Source organism: Stigmatopora argus, chromosome 6 (assembly GCF_051989625.1).
Source record: "Stigmatopora argus isolate UIUO_Sarg chromosome 6, RoL_Sarg_1.0, whole genome shotgun sequence".
In the NCBI taxonomy this organism is placed as follows: domain Eukaryota; kingdom Metazoa; phylum Chordata; class Actinopteri; order Syngnathiformes; family Syngnathidae; genus Stigmatopora; species Stigmatopora argus.
This window is the reverse complement of record NC_135392.1, coordinates 17864189-17884356: the sequence shown is the minus strand read 5'-3', so window position 1 is coordinate 17884356 and position 20168 is coordinate 17864189. Positions and strand designations below refer to the sequence as shown.

At 46.5% G+C, this 20168-nt stretch overlaps 54 non-coding genes across 54 annotated transcripts; all 54 read right to left on the bottom strand.

Moving 5' to 3' along the window:
- Positions 1-229: 229 nt before the first annotated feature.
- Positions 230-312, bottom strand: trnal-uag (transfer RNA leucine (anticodon UAG)). The gene has a single exon. It is a non-coding gene; the product is annotated as a tRNA-Leu (tRNA).
- Positions 313-429: 117 nt separating this feature from the next.
- On the bottom strand, positions 430-512 carry trnal-cag (transfer RNA leucine (anticodon CAG)). The gene has a single exon. It is a non-coding gene; the product is annotated as a tRNA-Leu (tRNA).
- Positions 513-1317: 805 nt separating this feature from the next.
- trnal-cag (transfer RNA leucine (anticodon CAG)) lies at positions 1318-1400 on the bottom strand. Its single transcript has one exon. It is a non-coding gene; the product is annotated as a tRNA-Leu (tRNA).
- A 117-nt stretch (positions 1401-1517) lies between these two features.
- Positions 1518-1600, bottom strand: trnal-cag (transfer RNA leucine (anticodon CAG)). Its single transcript has one exon. It is a non-coding gene; the product is annotated as a tRNA-Leu (tRNA).
- A 117-nt stretch (positions 1601-1717) lies between these two features.
- trnal-aag (transfer RNA leucine (anticodon AAG)) lies at positions 1718-1800 on the bottom strand. Its single transcript has one exon. It is a non-coding gene; the product is annotated as a tRNA-Leu (tRNA).
- A 117-nt stretch (positions 1801-1917) lies between these two features.
- Positions 1918-2000, bottom strand: trnal-aag (transfer RNA leucine (anticodon AAG)). The gene has a single exon. It is a non-coding gene; the product is annotated as a tRNA-Leu (tRNA).
- Positions 2001-2409: 409 nt separating this feature from the next.
- Positions 2410-2492, bottom strand: trnal-aag (transfer RNA leucine (anticodon AAG)). The gene has a single exon. It is a non-coding gene; the product is annotated as a tRNA-Leu (tRNA).
- A 117-nt stretch (positions 2493-2609) lies between these two features.
- Positions 2610-2693, bottom strand: trnal-cag (transfer RNA leucine (anticodon CAG)). Its single transcript has one exon. It is a non-coding gene; the product is annotated as a tRNA-Leu (tRNA).
- A 117-nt stretch (positions 2694-2810) lies between these two features.
- On the bottom strand, positions 2811-2893 carry trnal-uag (transfer RNA leucine (anticodon UAG)). The gene has a single exon. It is a non-coding gene; the product is annotated as a tRNA-Leu (tRNA).
- Positions 2894-3010: 117 nt separating this feature from the next.
- Positions 3011-3093, bottom strand: trnal-aag (transfer RNA leucine (anticodon AAG)). Its single transcript has one exon. It is a non-coding gene; the product is annotated as a tRNA-Leu (tRNA).
- Positions 3094-3556: 463 nt separating this feature from the next.
- On the bottom strand, positions 3557-3639 carry trnal-uag (transfer RNA leucine (anticodon UAG)). The gene has a single exon. It is a non-coding gene; the product is annotated as a tRNA-Leu (tRNA).
- A 117-nt stretch (positions 3640-3756) lies between these two features.
- trnal-cag (transfer RNA leucine (anticodon CAG)) lies at positions 3757-3839 on the bottom strand. Its single transcript has one exon. It is a non-coding gene; the product is annotated as a tRNA-Leu (tRNA).
- A 117-nt stretch (positions 3840-3956) lies between these two features.
- trnal-cag (transfer RNA leucine (anticodon CAG)) lies at positions 3957-4039 on the bottom strand. The gene has a single exon. It is a non-coding gene; the product is annotated as a tRNA-Leu (tRNA).
- Positions 4040-4444: 405 nt separating this feature from the next.
- Positions 4445-4527, bottom strand: trnal-aag (transfer RNA leucine (anticodon AAG)). Its single transcript has one exon. It is a non-coding gene; the product is annotated as a tRNA-Leu (tRNA).
- Positions 4528-4644: 117 nt separating this feature from the next.
- On the bottom strand, positions 4645-4727 carry trnal-uag (transfer RNA leucine (anticodon UAG)). Its single transcript has one exon. It is a non-coding gene; the product is annotated as a tRNA-Leu (tRNA).
- Positions 4728-4844: 117 nt separating this feature from the next.
- Positions 4845-4927, bottom strand: trnal-aag (transfer RNA leucine (anticodon AAG)). The gene has a single exon. It is a non-coding gene; the product is annotated as a tRNA-Leu (tRNA).
- A 609-nt stretch (positions 4928-5536) lies between these two features.
- On the bottom strand, positions 5537-5619 carry trnal-uag (transfer RNA leucine (anticodon UAG)). The gene has a single exon. It is a non-coding gene; the product is annotated as a tRNA-Leu (tRNA).
- A 317-nt stretch (positions 5620-5936) lies between these two features.
- trnal-uag (transfer RNA leucine (anticodon UAG)) lies at positions 5937-6019 on the bottom strand. Its single transcript has one exon. It is a non-coding gene; the product is annotated as a tRNA-Leu (tRNA).
- Positions 6020-6136: 117 nt separating this feature from the next.
- trnal-cag (transfer RNA leucine (anticodon CAG)) lies at positions 6137-6219 on the bottom strand. The gene has a single exon. It is a non-coding gene; the product is annotated as a tRNA-Leu (tRNA).
- A 317-nt stretch (positions 6220-6536) lies between these two features.
- Positions 6537-6619, bottom strand: trnal-cag (transfer RNA leucine (anticodon CAG)). The gene has a single exon. It is a non-coding gene; the product is annotated as a tRNA-Leu (tRNA).
- Positions 6620-6736: 117 nt separating this feature from the next.
- On the bottom strand, positions 6737-6819 carry trnal-cag (transfer RNA leucine (anticodon CAG)). Its single transcript has one exon. It is a non-coding gene; the product is annotated as a tRNA-Leu (tRNA).
- An 809-nt stretch (positions 6820-7628) lies between these two features.
- Positions 7629-7712, bottom strand: trnal-cag (transfer RNA leucine (anticodon CAG)). The gene has a single exon. It is a non-coding gene; the product is annotated as a tRNA-Leu (tRNA).
- A 117-nt stretch (positions 7713-7829) lies between these two features.
- Positions 7830-7912, bottom strand: trnal-aag (transfer RNA leucine (anticodon AAG)). Its single transcript has one exon. It is a non-coding gene; the product is annotated as a tRNA-Leu (tRNA).
- A 463-nt stretch (positions 7913-8375) lies between these two features.
- Positions 8376-8458, bottom strand: trnal-cag (transfer RNA leucine (anticodon CAG)). Its single transcript has one exon. It is a non-coding gene; the product is annotated as a tRNA-Leu (tRNA).
- A 117-nt stretch (positions 8459-8575) lies between these two features.
- trnal-cag (transfer RNA leucine (anticodon CAG)) lies at positions 8576-8658 on the bottom strand. Its single transcript has one exon. It is a non-coding gene; the product is annotated as a tRNA-Leu (tRNA).
- A 609-nt stretch (positions 8659-9267) lies between these two features.
- trnal-cag (transfer RNA leucine (anticodon CAG)) lies at positions 9268-9350 on the bottom strand. The gene has a single exon. It is a non-coding gene; the product is annotated as a tRNA-Leu (tRNA).
- A 117-nt stretch (positions 9351-9467) lies between these two features.
- Positions 9468-9550, bottom strand: trnal-cag (transfer RNA leucine (anticodon CAG)). The gene has a single exon. It is a non-coding gene; the product is annotated as a tRNA-Leu (tRNA).
- Positions 9551-9667: 117 nt separating this feature from the next.
- trnal-aag (transfer RNA leucine (anticodon AAG)) lies at positions 9668-9753 on the bottom strand. Its single transcript has one exon. It is a non-coding gene; the product is annotated as a tRNA-Leu (tRNA).
- Positions 9754-9867: 114 nt separating this feature from the next.
- Positions 9868-9950, bottom strand: trnal-cag (transfer RNA leucine (anticodon CAG)). The gene has a single exon. It is a non-coding gene; the product is annotated as a tRNA-Leu (tRNA).
- Positions 9951-10067: 117 nt separating this feature from the next.
- On the bottom strand, positions 10068-10150 carry trnal-uag (transfer RNA leucine (anticodon UAG)). Its single transcript has one exon. It is a non-coding gene; the product is annotated as a tRNA-Leu (tRNA).
- A 117-nt stretch (positions 10151-10267) lies between these two features.
- trnal-aag (transfer RNA leucine (anticodon AAG)) lies at positions 10268-10350 on the bottom strand. Its single transcript has one exon. It is a non-coding gene; the product is annotated as a tRNA-Leu (tRNA).
- A 117-nt stretch (positions 10351-10467) lies between these two features.
- Positions 10468-10550, bottom strand: trnal-cag (transfer RNA leucine (anticodon CAG)). The gene has a single exon. It is a non-coding gene; the product is annotated as a tRNA-Leu (tRNA).
- Positions 10551-10667: 117 nt separating this feature from the next.
- Positions 10668-10750, bottom strand: trnal-aag (transfer RNA leucine (anticodon AAG)). The gene has a single exon. It is a non-coding gene; the product is annotated as a tRNA-Leu (tRNA).
- A 117-nt stretch (positions 10751-10867) lies between these two features.
- Positions 10868-10950, bottom strand: trnal-cag (transfer RNA leucine (anticodon CAG)). The gene has a single exon. It is a non-coding gene; the product is annotated as a tRNA-Leu (tRNA).
- A 317-nt stretch (positions 10951-11267) lies between these two features.
- On the bottom strand, positions 11268-11350 carry trnal-aag (transfer RNA leucine (anticodon AAG)). Its single transcript has one exon. It is a non-coding gene; the product is annotated as a tRNA-Leu (tRNA).
- A 463-nt stretch (positions 11351-11813) lies between these two features.
- On the bottom strand, positions 11814-11896 carry trnal-uag (transfer RNA leucine (anticodon UAG)). Its single transcript has one exon. It is a non-coding gene; the product is annotated as a tRNA-Leu (tRNA).
- Positions 11897-12613: 717 nt separating this feature from the next.
- trnal-uag (transfer RNA leucine (anticodon UAG)) lies at positions 12614-12696 on the bottom strand. The gene has a single exon. It is a non-coding gene; the product is annotated as a tRNA-Leu (tRNA).
- Positions 12697-12813: 117 nt separating this feature from the next.
- trnal-uag (transfer RNA leucine (anticodon UAG)) lies at positions 12814-12896 on the bottom strand. The gene has a single exon. It is a non-coding gene; the product is annotated as a tRNA-Leu (tRNA).
- Positions 12897-13213: 317 nt separating this feature from the next.
- trnal-aag (transfer RNA leucine (anticodon AAG)) lies at positions 13214-13296 on the bottom strand. Its single transcript has one exon. It is a non-coding gene; the product is annotated as a tRNA-Leu (tRNA).
- A 609-nt stretch (positions 13297-13905) lies between these two features.
- trnal-cag (transfer RNA leucine (anticodon CAG)) lies at positions 13906-13989 on the bottom strand. The gene has a single exon. It is a non-coding gene; the product is annotated as a tRNA-Leu (tRNA).
- Positions 13990-14106: 117 nt separating this feature from the next.
- trnal-aag (transfer RNA leucine (anticodon AAG)) lies at positions 14107-14189 on the bottom strand. The gene has a single exon. It is a non-coding gene; the product is annotated as a tRNA-Leu (tRNA).
- Positions 14190-14998: 809 nt separating this feature from the next.
- trnal-uag (transfer RNA leucine (anticodon UAG)) lies at positions 14999-15081 on the bottom strand. The gene has a single exon. It is a non-coding gene; the product is annotated as a tRNA-Leu (tRNA).
- Positions 15082-15198: 117 nt separating this feature from the next.
- On the bottom strand, positions 15199-15281 carry trnal-uag (transfer RNA leucine (anticodon UAG)). The gene has a single exon. It is a non-coding gene; the product is annotated as a tRNA-Leu (tRNA).
- Positions 15282-15598: 317 nt separating this feature from the next.
- trnal-aag (transfer RNA leucine (anticodon AAG)) lies at positions 15599-15681 on the bottom strand. Its single transcript has one exon. It is a non-coding gene; the product is annotated as a tRNA-Leu (tRNA).
- Positions 15682-16490: 809 nt separating this feature from the next.
- Positions 16491-16573, bottom strand: trnal-cag (transfer RNA leucine (anticodon CAG)). The gene has a single exon. It is a non-coding gene; the product is annotated as a tRNA-Leu (tRNA).
- A 117-nt stretch (positions 16574-16690) lies between these two features.
- On the bottom strand, positions 16691-16773 carry trnal-cag (transfer RNA leucine (anticodon CAG)). Its single transcript has one exon. It is a non-coding gene; the product is annotated as a tRNA-Leu (tRNA).
- Positions 16774-17090: 317 nt separating this feature from the next.
- Positions 17091-17173, bottom strand: trnal-aag (transfer RNA leucine (anticodon AAG)). Its single transcript has one exon. It is a non-coding gene; the product is annotated as a tRNA-Leu (tRNA).
- A 117-nt stretch (positions 17174-17290) lies between these two features.
- trnal-aag (transfer RNA leucine (anticodon AAG)) lies at positions 17291-17373 on the bottom strand. Its single transcript has one exon. It is a non-coding gene; the product is annotated as a tRNA-Leu (tRNA).
- A 1009-nt stretch (positions 17374-18382) lies between these two features.
- Positions 18383-18465, bottom strand: trnal-cag (transfer RNA leucine (anticodon CAG)). Its single transcript has one exon. It is a non-coding gene; the product is annotated as a tRNA-Leu (tRNA).
- A 317-nt stretch (positions 18466-18782) lies between these two features.
- Positions 18783-18865, bottom strand: trnal-aag (transfer RNA leucine (anticodon AAG)). Its single transcript has one exon. It is a non-coding gene; the product is annotated as a tRNA-Leu (tRNA).
- Positions 18866-18982: 117 nt separating this feature from the next.
- Positions 18983-19065, bottom strand: trnal-aag (transfer RNA leucine (anticodon AAG)). Its single transcript has one exon. It is a non-coding gene; the product is annotated as a tRNA-Leu (tRNA).
- A 409-nt stretch (positions 19066-19474) lies between these two features.
- trnal-uag (transfer RNA leucine (anticodon UAG)) lies at positions 19475-19557 on the bottom strand. The gene has a single exon. It is a non-coding gene; the product is annotated as a tRNA-Leu (tRNA).
- Positions 19558-19674: 117 nt separating this feature from the next.
- trnal-uag (transfer RNA leucine (anticodon UAG)) lies at positions 19675-19757 on the bottom strand. The gene has a single exon. It is a non-coding gene; the product is annotated as a tRNA-Leu (tRNA).
- A 317-nt stretch (positions 19758-20074) lies between these two features.
- trnal-uag (transfer RNA leucine (anticodon UAG)) lies at positions 20075-20157 on the bottom strand. The gene has a single exon. It is a non-coding gene; the product is annotated as a tRNA-Leu (tRNA).
- Positions 20158-20168: the final 11 nt, after the last annotated feature.

Below are 20168 nucleotides of genomic sequence, written 5' to 3'. Positions count from 1 at the left end.
AGATCACATTTTTGTAATCTAAAACAGGCTGTCAGAAATGGGATTTTAACCCACGCCTCCAGTGGACACTGCAACCTGAACTCAGCGCCTTAGACCGCTCGGCCATTCTGACTCGGACTCTCGTTTTTGGGCTAACTTCCCGTAAACGAACTGGTTTTTAGCAGAACTCAAGGTTGACAAAGTACCCAATGTTTCAGAGTAGATCACCTTTTTGTAATCTAAAACAGGCTGTCAGAAGTGGGATTTGAACCCACGCCTCCAGTGGAGACTGCGACCTAAACGCAGCGCCTTAGACCACTCGGCCATTCTGACTCCCTCTTGCATACATGCGGTAACTTTGGCTAAAAGCACAAGTTTTTAGCGGAACACAAGTTTGATAAAGTACCCAATTTTTAAGAGTAGATAACCTTTTTGTCATCTAAAGCATTCTGTCAGAAGTGGGATTTGAACCCACGCCTCCAGTGGAGACTGCGACCTGAACGCAGCGCCTTAGACCGCTCGGCCATTCTGACTCCCGCTTGCATACTAACGGTAACTTTGGCTAAAAGCATAAGTTTTTAGCGGAACACAAGTTTGATAAAGTACCCAATTTTTAAGAGTAGATCACCTTTTTGTCATCTAAAGCATTCTGTCAGAAGTGGGATTTGAACCCACGCCTCCAGTGGAGACTGCGACCTGAACGCAGTGCCTTAGACCGCTCGGCCTTTCTGACACTTGCACATTTGGGGTAACTTTGGCTAAACGCACAAGTTTTTAGTGGAACACAAGACTGTCAGAAGAGGGGATTCGGACCTAGGCCTATAGTTGAGACTGCGAACTTAACGCAGCACCTTAGACCACTCGGCCATTCTGACTCCCACTTGTACACTCGGGGTAACTTTGGATAAACGCACAGGTTTTAAGAGAAACACAAGACTGTCAGAAAAGGGGATACGGACCTAAGCCTACAGTTGAGACTGCGACCTTAACGCAGCACCTTAGACCACTCGGCCATTCTGACTCCAACTCTCGTTTTTGGGCTAACTTCCCTTAAATGAACTGGTTTTTAGCAGAACTCAAGGTTGACAAAGTACCCAATTTTTCAGAGTAGATCACCTTTTTGTAATCTAAAACAGGCTGTCAGAAATGGGATTTTAACCCACGCCTCCAGTGGACACTGCAACCTGAACTCAGCGCCTTAGACCGCTCGGCCATTCTGACTCGGACTCTCGTTTTTGGGCTAACTTCCCGTAAACGAACTGGCTTTTAGCAGAACTCAAGGTTGATAAAGTACCCAATGTTTCAGAGTAGATCACCTTTTTGTAATCTAAAACAGGCTGTCAGAAGTGGGATTTGAACCCACGCCTCCAGTGGAGACTGCGACCTGAACGCAGCGCCTTAGACCGCTCGGCCATTCTGACTCCCTCTTGCATACATGCGGTAACTTTGGCTAAAAGCACAAGTTTTTAGCGGAACACAAGTTTGATAAAGTACCCAATTTTTAAGAGTAGATAACCTTTTTGTCATCTAAAACATTCTGTCAGAAGTGGGATTTGAACCCACGCCTCCAGTGGAGACTTCGACCTGAACGCAGCGCCTTGGACCGCTCGGCCATTCTGACTCCTGCTCTCATTTTTGGGCTAACTTCCCGTAAACAAACTGGTTTTTAGCAGAACTCAAGGTTGAATAAGTACCCAACGTTTCAGAGTAGATCACCTTTTTGTAATCTAAAAGAGGCTGTAAGAAGTGGGATTTGAACCCACGCCTCCAGTGGAGACTTCGACCTTAACGCAGCGCCTTAGACCGCTCGGCCATTCTGACTCCCTCTTGCATACTTGCGGTAACTTTGGCTAAAAGCACAAGTTTTTAGCGGAACACAAGTTTGATAAAGTACCCAATTTTTAAGAGTAGATCACCTTTTTGTCATCTAAATCATTCTGTCAGAAGTGGGATTTGAACCCACGCCTCCAGTGGAGACTGCGACCTTAACGCAGCGCCTTAGACCGCTCGGCCATTCTGACTCCCGCTTGCACACTTGGGGTAACTTTGGCTAAACGCACAAGTTTTTAGTGGAACACAAGACTGTCAGAAGAGGGGATTCGGACCTAGGCCTATAGTTAAGACTGCGAACTTAACGCAGCACCTTAGACCACTCGGCTATTCTGACTCCCACTTGTACACTCGGGGTAACTTTGGCTAAACGCACAAGTTTTTAGTGGAACACAAGACTGTCAGAAGAGGGGATTCGGACCTAGACCTATAGTTGAGACTGCGACCTTAACGCAGCACCTTAGACCACTCGGCCATTCTGACTCCAACTCTCGTTTTTGGGCTAACTTCCCGTAAACGAACTGGTTTTTAGCAGAACTCAAGGTTGACAAAGTACCCAATGTTTCAGAGTAGATCACCTTTTTGTCATCTAAAAGAGCCTGTCAGAAGTGGGATTTGAACCCACGCCTCCAATGGAGACTGCGACCTTAACGCAGCGCCTTAGACCGCTCGGCCATTCTGACTCCCTCTTGCATACTTGCGGTAACTTTGGCTAAAAGCACAAGTTTTTAGCGGAACACAAGTTTGATAAAGTACCCAATTTTTAAGAGTAGATCACCTTTTTGTCATCTAAATCATTCTGTCAGAAGTGGGATTTTGAACCCACGCCTCCAGTGGAGACTGCGACCTGAACGCAGTGCCTTAGACCGCTCGGCCATTCTGACTCCTACTCTCAATTTTGGGCTAACTTCCCATAAACGAACTGGTTTTTAGCAGAACTCAAGGTTGAATAAGTACCCCTCGTTTCAGAGTAGATCACCTTTTTGTAATGTAGAACAGGCTGTCAGAACTGGGATTTGAACCCACGCCTCCAGTGGAGACTGCGACCTAAACGCAGCGCCTTAGACCACTCGGCCACCCTGACTCCCTCTTGCATACATGCGGTAACTTTGGCTAAAAGCAGAAGTTTTTAGCGGAACACAAGTTTGATAAAGTACCCAATTTTTAAGAGTATATCACCTTTTTGTCATCTAAAACATTCTGACAGAAGTGGGATTTGAACCCACACCTCCAGTGGGGACTGCGACCTTAACGCAGCGCCTTAGACCGCTCGGCCATTCTGACTCCCACTTGCACATTTGGGGTAACTTTGGCTAAACGCACAAGTTTTTAGTGGAACACAAGACTGTCAGAAGAGGGGATTTGGACCTAGGCCTACAGTTGAGACTGCGACCTTAACGCAGCACCTTAGACCACTCGGCCATTCTGACTCCAATTCTCGTTTTTGGGCTAACTTCCCGTAAACGAACTGGTTTTTAGCAGAACTCAAGGTTGACAAAGTACCCAATTTTTCAGAGTAGATCACATTTTTGTAATCTAAAACAGGCTGTCAGAAATGGGATTTTAACCCACGCCTCCAGTGGACACTGCAACCTGAACTCAGCGCCTTAGACCGCTCGGCCATTCTGACTCGGACTCTCGTTTTTGGGCTAACTTCCCGTAAACGAACTGGTTTTTAGCAGAACTCAAGGTTGACAAAGTACCCAATGTTTCAGAGTAGATCACCTTTTTGTAATCTAAAACAGGCTGTCAGAAGTGGGATTTGAACCCACGCCTCCAGTGGAGACTGCGACCTAAACGCAGCGCCTTAGACCACTCGGCCATTCTGACTCCCTCTTGCATACATGCGGTAACTTTGGCTAAAAGCACAAGTTTTTAGCGGAACACAAGTTTGATAAAGTACCCAATTTTTAAGAGTAGATAACCTTTTTGTCATCTAAAGCATTCTGTCAGAAGTGGGATTTGAACCCACGCCTCCAGTGGAGACTGCGACCTGAACGCAGCGCCTTAGACCGCTCGGCCATTCTGACTCCCGCTTGCATACTTACGGTAACTTTGGCTAAAAGCATAAGTTTTTAGCGGAACACAAGTTTGATAAAGTACCCAATTTTTAAGAGTAGATCACCTTTTTGTCATCTAAAGCATTCTGTCAGAAGTGGGATTTGAACCCACGCCTCCAGTGGAGACTGCGACCTGAACGCAGTGCCTTAGACCGCTCGGCCATTCTGACACTTGCACATTTGGGGTAACTTTGGCTAAACGCACAAGTTTTTAGTGGAACACAAGACTGTCAGAAGAGGGGATTCGGACCTAGGCCTATAGTTGAGACTGCGAACTTAACGCAGCACCTTAGACCACTCGGCCATTCTGACTCCCACTTGTACACTCGGGGTAACTTTGGATAAACGCACAGGTTTTAAGAGAAACACAAGACTGTCAGAAAAGGGGATACGGACCTAAGCCTACAGTTGAGACTGCGACCTTGACGCAGCACCTTAGACCACTCGGCCATTCTGACTCCAACTCTCGTTTTTGGGCTAACTTCCCTTAAACGAACTGGTTTTTAGCAGAACTCAAGGTTGACAAAGTACCCAATGTTTCAGAGTAGATCACCTTTTTGTCATCTAAAAGAGCCTGTCAGAAGTGGGATTTGAACCCACGCCTCCAATGGAGACTGCGACCTTAACGCAGCGCCTTAGACCGCTCGGCCATTCTGACTCCTACTCTCAATTTTGGGCTAACTTCCCATAAACGAACTGGTTTTTAGCAGAACTCAAGGTTGAATAAGTACCCCTCGTTTCAGAGTAGATCACCTTTTTGTAATGTAGAACAGGCTGTCAGAAGTGGGATTTGAACCCACGCCTCCAGTGGAGACTGCGACCTAAACGCAGCGCCTTAGACCACTCGGCCACCCTGACTCCCTCTTGCATACATGCGGTAACTTTGGCTAAAAGCACAAGTTTTTAGCGGAACACAAGTTTGATAAAGTACCCAATTTTTAAGAGTATATCACCTTTTTGTCATCTAAAACATTCTGACAGAAGTGGGATTTGAACCCACGCCTCCAGTGGAGACTGCGACCTTAACGCAGCGCCTTAGACCGCTCGGCCATTCTGACTCCCACTTGCACATTTGGGGTAACTTTGGCTAAACGCACAAGTTTTTAGTGGAACACAAGACTGTCAGAAGAGGGGATTTGGACCTAGGCCTACAGTTGAGACTGCGACCTTAACGCAGCACCTTAGACAACTCGGCCATTCTGACTCCCACTTGTACACTCGGGGTAACTTTGGATAAACGCACAAGTTTTAAGAGAAACACAAGACTGTCAGAAAAGGGGATTCGGACCTAGGCCTACAGTTGAGACTGCGACCTTAACGCAGCACCTTAGACCACTCGGCCATTCTGACTCCAATTCTCGTTTTTGGGCTAACTTCCCGTAAACGAACTGGTTTTTAGCAGAACTCAAGGTTGACAAAGTACCCAATTTGTCAGAGTAGATCACATTTTTGTAATCTAAAACAGGCTGTCAGAAATGGGATTTTAACCCACGCCTCCAGTGGACACTGCAACCTGAACTCAGCGCCTTAGACCGCTCGGCCATTCTGACTCGGACTCTCGTTTTTGGGCTAACTTCCCGTAAAAGAACTGGTTTTTAGCAGAACTCAAGGTTGACAAAGTACCCAATGTTTCAGAGTAGATCACCTTTTTGTAATCTAAAACAGGCTGTCAGAAGTGGGATTTGAACCCACGCCTCCAGTGGAGACTGCGACCTAAACGCAGCGCCTTAGACCACTCGGCCATTCTGACTCCAATTCTCGTTTTTGGGCTAACTTCCCGTAAACGAACTGGTTTTTAGCAGAACTCAAGGTTAACAAAGTACCCAATTTTTCAGAGTAGATCACATTTTTGTAATCTAAAACAGGCTGTCAGAAATGGGATTTTAACCCACGCCTCCAGTAGACACTGCAACCTGAACTCAGCGCCTTAGACCGCTCGGCCATTCTGACTCGGACTCTCGTTTTTGGGCTAACTTCCCGTAAAAGAACTGGTTTTTAGCAGAACTCAAGGTTGACAAAGTACCCAATGTTTCAGAGTAGATCACCTTTTTGTAATCTAAAACAGGCTGTCAGAAGTGGGATTTGAACCCACGCCTCCAGTGGAGACTGCGACCTAAACGCAGCGCCTTAGACCACTCGGCCATTCTGACTCCCTCTTGCATACATGCGGTAACTTTGGCTAAAAGTACAAGTTTTTAGCGGAACACAAGTTTGATAAAGTACCCAATTTTTAAGAGTAGATAACCTTTTTGTCATCTAAAGCATTCTGTCAGAAGTGGGATTTGAACCCACGCCTCCAGTGGAGACTGCGACCTGAACGCAGCGCCTTAGACCGCTCGGCCATTCTGACTCCCGCTTGCATACTTACGGTAACTTTGGCTAAAAGCATAAGTTTTTAGCGGAACACAAGTTTGATAAAGTACCCAATTTTTAAGAGTAGATAACCTTTTTGTCATCTAAAGCATTCTGTCAGAAGTGGGATTTGAACCCAAGCCTCCGGTGGAGACTGCGACCTGAACGCAGCGCCTTAGACCACTCGGCCATTCTGACTCCCTCTTGCATACATGCGGTAACTTTGGCTAAAAGCACAAGTTTTTAGCGGAACACAAGTTTGATAAAGTACCCAATTTTTAAGAGTAGATAACCTTTTTGTCATCTAAAGCATTCTGTCAGAAGTGGGATTTGAACCCACGCCTCCAGTGGAGACTGCGACCTGAACGCAGCGCCTTAGACCGCTCGGCCATTCTGACTCCCGCTTGCATACTTACGGTAACTTTGGCTAAAAGCATAAGTTTTTAGCGGAACACAAGTTTGATAAAGTACCCAATTTTTAAGAGTAGATCACCTTTTTGTCATCTAAAGCATTCTGTCAGAAGTGGGATTTGAACCCACGCCTCCGGTGGAGACTGCGACCTGAACGCAGCGCCTTAGACCGCTCGGCCATTCTGACTCCCACTTGCACATTTGGGGTAACTTTGGCTAAACGCACAAGTTTTTAGTGGAACACAAGACTGTCAGAAGAGGGGATTCGGACCTAGGCCTATAGTTGAGACTGCGAACTTAACGCAGCACCTTAGACCACTCGGCCATTCTGACTCCCACTTGTACACTCGGGGTAACTTTGGATAAACGCACAGGTTTTAAGAGAAACACAAGACTGTCAGAAAAGGGGATACGGACCTAAGCCTACAGTTGAGACTGCGACCTTAACGCAGCACCTTAGACCACTCGGCCATTCTGACTCCAACTCTCGTTTTTGGGCTAACTTCCCTTAAACGAACTGGTTTTTAGCAGAACTCAAGGTTGACAAAGTACCCAATTTTTCAGAGTAGATCACCTTTTTGTAATCTAAAACAGGCTGTCAGAAATGGGATTTTAACCCACACCTCCAGTGGACACTGCAACCTGAACTCAGCGCCTTAGACCGCTCGGCCATTCTGACTCGGACTCTCGTTTTTGGGCTAACTTCCCGTAAACGAACTGGTTTTTAGCAGAACTCAAGGTTGACAAAGTACCCAATTTTTCAGAGTAGATCACATTTTTGTAATCTAAAACAGGCTGTCAGAAATGGGATTTTAACCCACGCCTCCAGTGGACACTGCAACCTGAACTCAGCGCCTTAGACCGCTCGGCCATTCTGACTCCCTCTTGCATACTTGCGGTAACTTTGGCTAAAAGCACAAGTTTTTAGCGGAACACAAGTTTGATAAAGTACCCAATTTTTAAGAGTAGATCACCTTTTTGTCATCTAAATCATTCTGTCAGAAGTGGGATTTTGAACCCACGCCTCCAGTGGAGACTGCGACCTGAACGCAGTGCCTTAGACCGCTCGGCCATTCTGACTCCCGCTTGCCGATGTGCGGTAACTTTGGCTAAAAGCACAAGTTTTTAGCGGAACACAAGTTTGATAAAGTACCCAATTTTTAAGAGTAGATCACCTTTTTGTCATCTAAATCATTCTGTCAGAAGTGGGATTTGAACCCACGCCTCCAGTGGAGACTGCGACCTTAACGCAGCGCCTTAGACCGCTCGGCCATTCTGACTCCCACTTGCACACTTGGGGTAACTTTGGCTAAACGCACAAGTTTTTAGTGGAACACAAGACTGTCAGAAGAGGGGATTCGGACCTAGGCCTATAGTTGAGACTGCGAACTTAACGCAGCACCTTAGACCACTCGGCCATTCTGACTCCAACTCTCGTTTTTGGGCTAACTTCCCGTAAACGAACTGGTTTTTAGCAGAACTCAAGGTTGACAAAGTACCCAATGTTTCAGAGTAGATCACCTTTTTGTAATCTAAAACAGGCTGTCAGAAGTGGGATTTGAACCCAAGCCTCCGGTGGAGACTGCGACCTGAACGCAGCGCCCTAGACCACTCGGCCATTCTGACTCCCTCTTGCATACATGCGGTAACTTTGGCTAAAAGCACAAGTTTTTAGCGGAACACAAGTTTGATAAAGTACCCAATTTTTAAGAGTAGATAACCTTTTTGTCATCTAAAGCATTCTGTCAGAAGTGGGATTTGAACCCACGCCTCCAGTGGAGACTGCGACCTGAACGCAGCGCCTTAGACCGCTCGGCCATTCTGACTCCCGCTTGCATACTTACGGTAACTTTGGCTAAAAGCATAAGTTTTTAGCGGAACACAAGTTTGATAAAGTACCCAATTTTTAAGAGTAGATAACCTTTTTGTCATCTAAAGCATTCTGTCAGAAGTGGGATTTGAACCCACGCCTCCGGTGGAGACTGCGACCTGAACGCAGCGCCTTAGACCGCTCGGCCATTCTGACTCCCACTTGCACATTTGGGGTAACTTTGGCTAAACGCACAAGTTTTTAGTGGAACACAAGACTGTCAGAAGAGGGGATTCGGACCTAGGCCTATAGTTGAGACTGCGAACTTAACGCAGCACCTTAGACCACTCGGCCATTCTGACTCCCACTTGTACACTCGGGGTAACTTTGGATAAACGCACAGGTTTTAAGAGAAACACAAGACTGTCAGAAAAGGGGATACGGACCTAAGCCTACAGTTGAGACTGCGACCTTAACGCAGCACCTTAGACCACTCGGCCATTCTGACTCCAACTCTCGTTTTTGGGCTAACTTCCCTTAAACGAACTGGTTTTTAGCAGAACTCAAGGTTGACAAAGTACCCAATTTTTCAGAGTAGATCACCTTTTTGTAATCTAAAACAGGCTGTCAGAAACGGGATTTTAACCCACACCTCCAGTGGACACTGCAACCTGAACTCAGCGCCTTAGACCGCTCGGCCATTCTGACTCGGACTCTCGTTTTTGGGCTAACTTCCCGTAAACGAACTGGCTTTTAGCAGAACTCAAGGTTGACAAAGTACCCAATGTTTCAGAGTAGATCACCTTTTTGTAATCTAAAACAGGCTGTCAGAAGTGGGATTTGAACCCACGCCTCCAGTGGAGACTGCGACCTGAACGCAGCGCCTTAGACCGCTCGGCCATTCTGACTCCCTCTTGCATACATGCGGTAACTTTGGCTAAAAGCACAAGTTTTTAGCGGAACACAAGTTTGATAAAGTACCCAATTTTTAAGAGTAGATAACCTTTTTGTCATCTAAAACATTCTGTCAGAAGTGGGATTTGAACCCACGCCTCCAGTGGAGACTTCGACCTGAACGCAGCGCCTTGGACCGCTCGGCCATTCTGACTCCTGCTCTCATTTTTGGGCTAACTTCCCGTAAACAAACTGGTTTTTAGCAGAACTCAAGGTTGAATAAGTACCCAACGTTTCAGAGTAGATCACCTTTTTGTAATCTAAAAGAGGCTGGAAGAAGTGGGATTTGAACCCACGCCTCCAGTGGAGACTTCGACCTTAACGCAGCGCCTTAGACCGCTCGGCCATTCTGACTCCCTCTTGCATACTTGCGGTAACTTTGGCTAAAAGCACAAGTTTTTAGCGGAACACAAGTTTGATAAAGTACCCAATTTTTAAGAGTAGATCACCTTTTTGTCATCTAAATCATTCTGTCAGAAGTGGGATTTGAACCCACGCCTCCAGTGGAGACTGCGACCTGAACGCAGTGCCTTAGACCGCTCGGCCATTCTGACTCCTACTCTCATCTTTGGGCTAACTTCCCATAAACGAACTGGTTTTTAGCAGAACTCAAGGTTGAATAAGTACCCCTCGTTTCAGAGTAGATCACCTTTTTGTAATCTAGAACAGGCTGTCAGAAGTGGGATTTGAACCCACGCCTCCAGTGGAGACTGCGACCTAAACGCAGCGCCTTAGACCACTCGGCCACCCTGACTCCCTCTTGCATACATGCGGTAACTTTGGCTAAAAGCACAAGTTTTTAGCGGAACACAAGTTTGATAAAGTACCCAATTTTTAAGAGTAGATCACCTTTTTGTCATCTAAAACATTCTGTCAGAAGTAGGATTTGAACCCACGCCTCCAGTGGAGACTGCGACCTTAACGCAGCGCCTTAGACCGCTCGGCCATTCTGACTCCCACTTGCATACTTACGGTAACTTTGGCTAAAAGCACAAGTTTTTAGCGGAACACAAGTTTGATAAAGTACCCAATTTTTAAGAGTAGATAACCTTTTTGTCATCTAAAGCATTCTGTCAGAAGTGGGATTTGAACCCACGCCTCCAGTGGAGACTGCGACCTGAACGCAGCGCCTTAGACCACTCGGCCACCCTGACTCCCTCTTGCATACATGCGGTAACTTTGGCTAAAAGCACAAGTTTTTAGCGGAACACAAGTTTGATAAAGTACCCAATTTTTAAGAGTAGATCACCTTTTTGTCATCTAAAACATTCTCTCAGAAGTGGGATTTGAACCCACGCCTCCAGTGGAGACTGCAACCTTAACGCAGCGCCTTAGACCGCTCGGCCATTCTGACTCCCACTTGCATACTTACGGTAACTTTGGCTAAAAGCATAAGGTTTTAGCGGAACACAAGTTAGATAAAGTACCCAATTTTTAAGAGTAGATCACCTTTTTGTCATCTAAAGCATTCTGTCAGAAGTGGGATTTGAACCCACGCCTCCAGTGGAGACTGCGACCTGAGCGCAGCGCCTTAGACCGCTCGGCCATTCTGACTCCTGCTCTCATTTTTGGGCTAACTTCCCGTAAACGAACTGGTTTTTAGCAGAACTCAAGGTTGAATAAGTACCCAACGTTTCAGAGTAGATCACCTTTTTGTAATCTAAAACAGGCTGTCAGAAATGGGATTTTAACCCACGCCTCCAGTGGAGACTGCGACCTGAACGCAGCGCCTTAGACCGCTCGGCCATTCTGACTCCCTCTTGCCTACTTGCGGTAACTTTGGCTAAAAGCACAAGTTTTTAGCGGAACACAAGTTTGATAAAGTACCCAATTTTTAATAGTAGATCACCTTTTTGTCATCTAAATCATTCTGTCAGAAGTGGGATTTGAACCCACGCCTCCAGTGGAGACTGCGACCTTAACGCAGCGCCTTAGACCGCTCGGCCATTCTGACTCCCACTTGCACATTTGGGGTAACTTTGGCTAAACGCACAAGTTTTTAGTGGAACACAAGACTGTCAGAAGAGGGGATTCGGACCTAGGCCTATAGTTGAGACTGCGACCTTAACGCAGCACCTAAGACCACTCGGCCATTCTGACTGCAACTCTCGTTTTTGGGCTAACTTCCCGTAAACGAACTGGTTTTTAGCAGAACTCAAGGTTGACAAAGTACCCAATTTTTCAGAGTAGATCACCTTTTTGTAATCTAAAACAGGCTGTCAGAAATGGGATTTTAACCCATGCCTCCAGTGGACACTGCAACCTGAACTCAGCGCCTTAGACCGCTCGGCCATTCTGACTCGGACTCTCGTTTTTGGGCTTACTTCCCGTAAACGAACTGGTTTTTAGCAGAACTCAAGGTTGACAAAGTACCCAATGTTTCAGAGTAGATCACCTTTTTGTAATCTAAAACAGGCTGTCAGAAGTGGGATTTGAACCCATGCCTCCAGTGGAGACTGCGACCTAAACGCAGCGCCTTAGACCACTCGGGCATTCTGACTCCCTCTTGCATACATGCGGTAACTTTGGCTAAAAGCACAAGTTTTTAGCGGAACACAAGTTTGATAAAGTACCCAATTTTTAAGAGTAGATCACCTTTTTGTCATCTAAAACATTCTGTCAGAAGTGAGATTTGAACCCAAGCCTCCAGTGGAGACTGCGACCTGAACGCAGCGCCTTGGACCGCTCGGCCATTCTGACTCCTGCTCTCATTTTTGGGCTAACTTCCCGTAAACGAACTGGTTTTTAGCAGAACTCAAGGATGACAAAGTACCCAATGTTTCAGAGTAGATCACCTTTTTGTAATCTAGAACAGGCTGTCAGAAACGGGATTTTAACCCACGCCTCCAGTGGACACTGCAACCTGAACTCAGCGCCTTAGACCGCTCGGCCATTTTGACTCGGACTCTCGTTTTTGGGCTAACTTCCCGTAAACGAACTGGTTTTTAGCAGAACTCAAGGTTGACAAAGTACCCAAAGTTTCAGAGTAGATCACCTTTTTGTAATCTAGAACAGGCTGTCAGAAGTGGGATTTGAACCCACGCCTCCAGTGGACACTGCAACCTGAACTCAGCGCCTTAGACCACTCGGCCATTTTGACTCGGACTCTCGTTTTTGGGCTAACTTCCCGTAAACGAACTGGTTTTTAGCAGAACTCAAGGTTGACAAAGTACCCAAAGTTTCAGAGTAGATCACCTTTTTGTAATCTAGAACAGGCTGTCAGAAGTGGGATTTGAACCCACGCCTCCAGTGGAGACTGCGACCTAAACGCAGCCCCTTAGACCACTCGGGCATTCTGACTCCCTCTTGCATACATGCGGTAACTTTGGCTAAAAGCACAAGTTTTTAGCGGAACACAAGTTTGACAAAGTACCCAATTTTTAAGAGTAGATCACCTTTTTGTCATCTAAAACATTCTGTCAGAAGTGAGATTTGAACCCAAGCCTCCAGTGGAGACTGCGATCTAAACGCAGCGCCTTGGACCGCTCGGCCATTCTGACTCCTGCTCTCATTTTTGGGATAACTTCCCGTAAACGAACTGGTTTTTAGCAGAACTCAAGGATGACAAAGTACCCAATGTTTCAGAGTAGATCACCTTTTTGTCATCTAAAACAGGCTGTCAGAAATGGGATTTTAACCCACGCCTCCAGTGGCGACTGCGACCTGAACGCAGCGCCTTAGACCGCTCGGCCATTCTGACTCCCTCTTGCCTACTTGCGGTAACTTTGGCTAAAAGCACAAGTTTTTAGCGGAACACAAGTTTGATAAAGTACCCAATTTTTAATAGTAGATCACCTTTTTGTCATCTAAATAATCCTGTCAGAAGTGGGATTTGAACCCACGCCTCCAGTGGAGACTGCGACCTTAACGCAGCGCCTTAGACCGCTCGGCCATTCTGACTCCCACTTGCACATTTGGGGTAACTTTGGCTAAACGCACAAGTTTTTAGTGGAACACAAGACTGTCAGAAGAGGGGATTTGGACCTAGGCCTACAGTTGAGACTGCGACCTTAACGCAGCACCTTAGACAACTCGGCCATTCTGACTCCCACTTGTACACTCGGGGTAACTTTGGATAAGCGCACAAGTTTTAAGAGAAACACAAGACTGTCAGAAAAGGGGATTCGGACCTAGGCCTACAGTTGAGACTGCGACCTTAACGCAGCACCTTAGACCACTCGGCCATTCTGACTCCAATTCTCGTTTTTGGGCTAACTTCCCGTAAACGAACTGGTTTTTAGCAGAACTCAAGGTTGACAAAGTACCCAGATTTTCAGAGTAGATCACATTTTTGTAATCTAAAACAGGCTGTCAGAAATGGGATTTTAACCCACGCCTCCAGTGGACACTGCAACCTGAACTCAGCGCCTTAGACCGCTCGGCCATTCTGACTCCCTCTTGCATACTTGCGGTAACTTTGGCTAAAAGCACAAGTTTTTAGCGGAACACAAGTTTGATAAAGTACCCAATTTTTAAGAGTAGATCACCTTTTTGTCATCTAAATCATTCTGTCAGAAGTGGGATTTTGAACCCACGCCTCCAGTGGAGACTGCGACCTGAACGCAGTGCCTTAGACCGCTCGGCCATTCTGACTCCCGCTTGCCGATGTGCGGTAACTTTGGCTAAAAGCACAAGTTTTTAGCGGAACACAAGTTTGATAAAGTACCCAATTTTTAAGAGTAGATCACCTTTTTGTCATCTAAATCATTCTGTCAGAAGTGGGATTTGAACCCACGCCTCCAGTGGAGACTGCGACCTTAACGCAGCGCCTTAGACCGCTCGGCCATTCTGACTCCCACTTGCACACTTGGGGTAACTTTGGCTAAACGCACAAGTTTTTAGTGGAACACAAGACTGTCAGAAGAGGGGATTCGGACCTAGGCCTATAGTTGAGACTGCGAACTTAACGCAGCACCTTAGACCACTCGGCTATTCTGACTCCCACTTGTACACTCGGGGTAACTTTGGCTAAACGCACAAGTTTTTAGTGGAACACAAGACTGTCAGAAGAGGGGATTCGGACCTAGGCCTATAGTTGAGACTGCGACCTTAACGCAGCACCTTAGACCACTCGGCCATTCTGACTCCAACTCTCGTTTTTGGGCTAACTTCCCGTAAACGAACTGGTTTTTAGCAGAACTCAAGGTTGACAAAGTACCCAATTTTTCAGAGTAGATCACCTTTTTGTAATCTAAAACAGGCTGTCAGAAATGGGATTTTAACCCACGCCTCCAGTGGACACTGCAACCTGAACTCAGCGCCTTAGACCGCTCGGCCATTTTGACTCGGACTCTCGTTTTTGGGCTAACTTCCCGTAAACGAACTGGTTTTTAGCAGAACTCAAGGTTGACAAAGTACCCAAAGTTTCAGAGTAGATCACCTTTTTGTAATCTAGAACAGGCTGTCAGAAGTGGGATTTGAACCCACGCCTCCAGTGGACACTGCAACCTGAACTCAGCGCCTTAGACCACTCGGCCATTTCGACTCGGACTCTCGTTTTTGGGCTAACTTCCCGTAAACGAACTGGTTTTTAGCAGAACTCAAGGTTGACAAAGTACCCAAAGTTTCAGAGTAGATCACCTTTTTGTAATCTAGAACAGGCTGTCAGAAGTGGGATTTGAACCCACGCCTCCAGTGGAGACTGCGACCTAAACGCAGCCCCTTAGACCACTCGGGCATTCTGACTCCCTCTTGCATACATGCGGTAACTTTGGCTAAAAGCACAAGTTTTTAGCGGAACACAAGTTTGACAAAGTACCCAATTTTTAAGAGTAGATCACCTTTTTGTCATCTAAAACATTCTGTCAGAAGTGAGATTTGAACCCAAGCCTCCAGTGGAGACTGCGACCTAAACGCAGCGCCTTGGACCGCTCGGCCATTCTGACTCCTGCTCTCATTTTTGGGATAACTTCCCGTAAACGAACTGGTTTTTAGCAGAACTCAAGGATGACAAAGTACCCAATGTTTCAGAGTAGATCACCTTTTTGTCATCTAAAACAGGCTGTCAGAAATGGGATTTTAACCCACGCCTCCAGTGGCGACTGCGACCTGAACGCAGCGCCTTAGACCGCTCGGCCATTCTGACTCCCTCTTGCCTACTTGCGGTAACTTTGGCTAAAAGCACAAGTTTTTAGCGGAACACAAGTTTGATAAAGTACCCAATTTTTAATAGTAGATCACCTTTTTGTCATCTAAATAATCCTGTCAGAAGTGGGATTTGAACCCACGCCTCCAATGGAGACTGCGACCTTAACGCAGCGCCTTGGACCGCTCGGCCATTCTGACTCCCACTTGCACATTTGGGGTAACTTTGGCTAAACGCACAAGTTTTTAGTGGAACACAAGACTGTCAGAAGAGGGGATTTGGACCTAGGCCTACAGTTGAGACTGCGACCTTAACGCAGCACCTTAGACAACTCGGCCATTCTGACTCCCACTTGTACACTCGGGGTAACTTTGGATAAACGCACAAGTTTTAAGAGAAACACAAGACTGTCAGAAAAGGGGATTCGGACCTAGGCCTACAGTTGAGACTGCGACCTTAACGCAGCACCTTAGACCACTCGGCCATTCTGACTCCAATTCTCGTTTTTGGGCTAACTTCCCGTAAACGAACTGGTTTTTAGCAGAACTCAAGGTTGACAAAGTACCCAATTTTTCAGAGTAGATCACCTTTTTGTAATCTAAAACAGGCTGTCAGAAATGGGATTTTAACCTATACCTCCAGTGGACACTGCAACCTGAACTCAGCGCCTTAGACCGCTCGGCCATTCTGACTCGGACTCTCGTTTTTGGGCTAACTTCCCGTAAACGAACTGTTTTTTAGCAGAACTCAAGGTTGACAAAGTACCCAATTTTTCAGAGTAGATCACCTTTTTGTAATCTAAAACAGGCTGTCAGAAATGGGATTTTAACCCACGCCTCCAGTGGATACTGCAACCTGAACTCAGCGCCTTAGACCGCTCGGCCATTCTGACTCGGACTCGCGTTTTTGGGCTTACTTCCCGTAAACGCACTGGTTTTTAGCAGAACTCAAGGTTGACAAAGTACCCAATGTTTCAGAGTAGATCACCTTTTTGTAATCTAAAACAGGCTGTCAGAAGTGGGATTTGAACCCACGCCTCCAGTGGAGACTGCGACCTGAACGCAGCGCCTTAGACCGCTCGGCCATTCTGACTCCCTCTTGCATACATGCGGTAACTTTGGCTAAAAGCACAAGTTTTTAGCGGAACACAAGTTTGATAAAGTACCCAATTTTTAAGAGTAGATAACCTTTTTGTCATCTAAAACATTCTGTCAGAAGTGGGATTTGAACCCACGCCTCCAGTGGAGACTGCGACCTGAACGCAGGGCCTTAGACCGCTCGGCCATTCTGACTCCCTCTTGCATACACGCGGTAACTTTGGCTAAAAGCACAAGTTTTTAGCGGAACACAAGTTTGATAAAGTACCCAATTTTTAAGAGTAGATAACCTTTTTGTCATCTAAAACATTCTGTCAGAAGTGAGATTTGAACCCAAGCCTCCAGTGGAGACTGCGACCTGTACGCAGCGCCTTGGACCGCTCGGCCATTCTGACTCCTGCTCTCATTTTTGGGCTAACTTCCCGTAAACGAACTGGTTTTTAGCAGAACTCAAGGATGACAAAGTACCCGATGTTTCAGAGTAGATCACCTTTTTGTCATCTAAAACAGGCTGTCAGAAGTGGGATTTGAACCCACGCCTCCAATGGAGACTGCGACCTTAACGCAGCGCCTTAGACCGCTCGGCCATTCTGACTCCCGCTTGCCGATGTGCGGTAACTTTGGCTAAAAGCACAAGTTTTTAGCGGAACACAAGTTTGATAAAGTACCCAATTTTTAAGAGTAGATCACCTTTTTGTCATCTAAATCATTCTGTCAGAAGTGGGATTTGAACCCACGCCTCCAGTGGAGACTGCGACCTTAACGCAGCGCCTTAGACCGCTCGGCCATTCTGACTCCCACTTGCACACTTGGGGTAACTTTGGCTAAACGCACAAGTTTTTAGTGGAACACAAGACTGTCAGAAGAGGGGATTCGGACCTAGGCCTATAGTTGAGACTGCGAACTTAACGCAGCACCTTAGACCACTCGGCTATTCTGACTCCCACTTGTACACTCGGGGTAACTTTGGCTAAACGCACAAGTTTTTAGTGGAACACAAGACTGTCAGAAGAGGGGATTCGGACCTAGGCCTATAGTTGAGACTGCGACCTTAACGCAGCACCTTAGACCACTCGGCCATTCTGACTCCAACTCTCGTTTTTGGGCTAACTTCCCGTAAACGAACTGGTTTTTAGCAGAACTCAAGGTTGACAAAGTACCCAATTTTTCAGAGTAGATCACCTTTTTGTAATCTAAAACAGGCTGTCAGAAATGGGATTTTAACCTATACCTCCAGTGGACACTGCAACCTGAACTCAGCGCCTTAGACCGCTCGGCCATTCTGACTCGGACTCTCGTTTTTGGGCTAACTTCCCGTAAACGAACTGGTTTTTAGCAGAACTCAAGGTTGACAAAGTACCCAATTTTTCAGAGTAGATCACCTTTTTGTAATCTAAAACAGGCTGTCAGAAATGGGATTTTAACCCACGCCTCCAGTGGATACTGCAACCTGAACTCAGCGCCTTAGACCGCTCGGCCATTCTGACTCGAACTCTCGTTTTTGGGCTTACTTCCCGTAAACGAACTGGTTTTTAGCAGAACTCAAGGTTGACAAAGTACCCAATGTTTCAGAGTAGATCACCTTTTTGTAATCTAAAACAGGCTGTCAGAAATGGGATTTTAACCCACGCCTCCAGTGGATACTGCAACCTGAACTCAGCGCCTTAGACCGCTCGGCCATTCTGACTCCCTCTTGCATACATGCGGTAACTTTGGCTAAAAGCACAAGTTTTTAGCGGAACACAAGTTTGATAAAGTACCCAATTTTTAAGAGTAGATAACCTTTTTGTCATCTAAAACATTCTGTCAGAAGTGGGATTTGAACCCACGCCTCCAGTGGAGACTGCGACCTGAACGCAGGGCCTTAGACCGCTCGGCCATTCTGACTCCCTCTTGCATACATGCGGTAACTTTGGCTAAAAGCACAAGTTTTTAGCGGAACACAAGTTTGATAAAGTACCCAATTTTTAAGAGTAGATAACCTTTTTGTCATCTAAAACATTCTGTCAGAAGTGAGATTTGAACCCAAGCCTCCAGTGGAGACTGCGACCTGAACGCAGCGCCTTGGACCGCTCGGCCATTCTGACTCCTGCTCTCATTTTTGGGCTAACTTCCCGTAAACGAACTGGTTTTTAGCAGAACTCAAGGATGACAAAGTACCCGATGTTTCAGAGTAGATCACCTTTTTGTCATCTAAAACAGGCTGTCAGAAGTGGGATTTGAACCCACGCCTCCAATGGAGACTGCGACCTTAACGCAGCGCCTTAGACCGCTCGGCCATTCTGACTCCCGCTTGCCGATGTGCGGTAACTTTGGCTAAAAGCACAAGTTTTTAGCGGAACACAAGTTTGATAAAGTACCCAATTTTTAAGAGTAGATCACCTTTTTGTCATCTAAATCATTCTGTCAGAAGTGGGATTTGAACCCACGCCTCCAGTGGAGACTGCGACCTTAACGCAGCGCCTTAGACCGCTCGGCCATTCTGACTCCCACTTGCACACTTGGGGTAACTTTGGCTAAACGCACAAGTTTTTAGTGGAACACAAGACTGTCAGAAGAGGGGATTCGGACCTAGGCCTATAGTTGAGACTGCGAACTTAACGCAGCACCTTAGACCACTCGGCTATTCTGACTCCCACTTGTACACTCGGGGTAACTTTGGCTAAACGCACAAGTTTTTAGTGGAACACAAGACTGTCAGAAGAGGGGATTCGGACCTAGGCCTATAGTTGAGACTGCGACCTTAACGCAGCACCTTAGACCACTCGGCCATTCTGACTCCAACTCTCGTTTTTGGGCTAACTTCCCGTAAACGAACTGGTTTTTAGCAGAACTCAAGGTTGACAAAGTACCCAAAGTTTCAGAGTAGATCACCTTTTTGTAATCTAGAACAGGCTGTCAGAAGTGGGATTTGAACCCACGCCTCCAGTGGAGACTGCGACCTAAACGCAGCCCCTTAGACCACTCGGGCATTCTGACTCCCTCTTGCATACATGCGGTAACTTTGGCTAAAAGCACAAGTTTTTAGCGGAACACAAGTTTGACAAAGTACCCAATTTTTAAGAGTAGATCACCTTTTTGTCATCTAAAACATTCTGTCAGAAGTGAGATTTGAACCCAAGCCTCCAGTGGAGACTGCGACCTAAACGCAGCGCCTTGGACCGCTCGGCCATTCTGACTCCTGCTCTCATTTTTGGGATAACTTCCCGTAAACGAACTGGTTTTTAGCAGAACTCAAGGATGACAAAGTACCCAATGTTTCAGAGTAGATCACCTTTTTGTCATCTAAAACAGGCTGTCAGAAATGGGATTTTAACCCACGCCTCCAGTGGAGACTGCGACCTGAACGCAGCGCCTTAGACCGCTCGGCCATTCTGACTCCTGCTCTCATTTTTGGGCTAACTTCCCGTAAACGAACTGGTTTTTAGCAGAACTCAAGGTTGACAAAGTACCCAATGTTTCAGAGTAGATCACCTTTTTGTAATCTAAAACAGGCTGTCAGAAGTTGGATTTGAACCCACGCCTCCAGTGGAGACTGCGACCTAAACGCAGCGCCTTAGACCACTCGGCCATTCTGACTCCCTCTTGCA